The 488-nt window shown below is 50.0% G+C and overlaps 1 long non-coding RNA gene across 1 annotated transcript; it reads left to right on the forward strand.

Moving 5' to 3' along the window:
* LOC109364741 lies at window positions 1-318 on the forward strand. The gene is made up of 2 exons (XR_002110569.2): window positions 1-131; window positions 228-318. It is a non-coding gene; the product is annotated as an uncharacterized LOC109364741 (long non-coding RNA).
* The last annotated feature ends 170 nt before the right edge of the window (window positions 319-488 follow it).

Genomic DNA, 488 nt, shown 5'->3' on the forward strand with positions numbered 1-488 from the left:
TTTGTGTTTTGTGCTGCAGTGTATAAGCTTGGGAGGATACAGGACAGGAGACCTGGAACGTCTCTGCCGTGAGAGACCGGCCGATCCTCCGGAGGTCCTCTCACACCTGCAGGGTCGTAAGAGGTGAACAGGTAGGTAAATACGGAACCTGTGCCATTGCTCACAGAGCTCTATAGCGCAGCTAATGACATGTCATGTGGTTTTTTGGTTTGTTTTTCTTTGCTTAGAGAAACGAGACGGCTGCTGGTGTACAGACTGTGACAGGAACGGTGTAAGAGTCTGCAGAAAACGGGCTTCTCCCAGAGGAGAGCTACGTGCTAACACTCCTGTTTGAAAGGTACTTCCCCCAGATCTTTGGTGATTAATAAATTGTACTTTACTGAAGGTGCTTTGTGTTGGCCACCGTCATTCCATACTGCACTGCAGCGCACAGCGTGGATATCAGAGCTAGTGGCAGCACGGCACTGAATATCCAGGTACTTCGCAGC

This window comes from Meleagris gallopavo, unplaced genomic scaffold, assembly GCF_000146605.3.
Source record: "Meleagris gallopavo isolate NT-WF06-2002-E0010 breed Aviagen turkey brand Nicholas breeding stock unplaced genomic scaffold, Turkey_5.1 ChrUn_random_7180001904230, whole genome shotgun sequence".
Classification (NCBI taxonomy): Eukaryota; Metazoa; Chordata; class Aves; order Galliformes; family Phasianidae; genus Meleagris; species Meleagris gallopavo.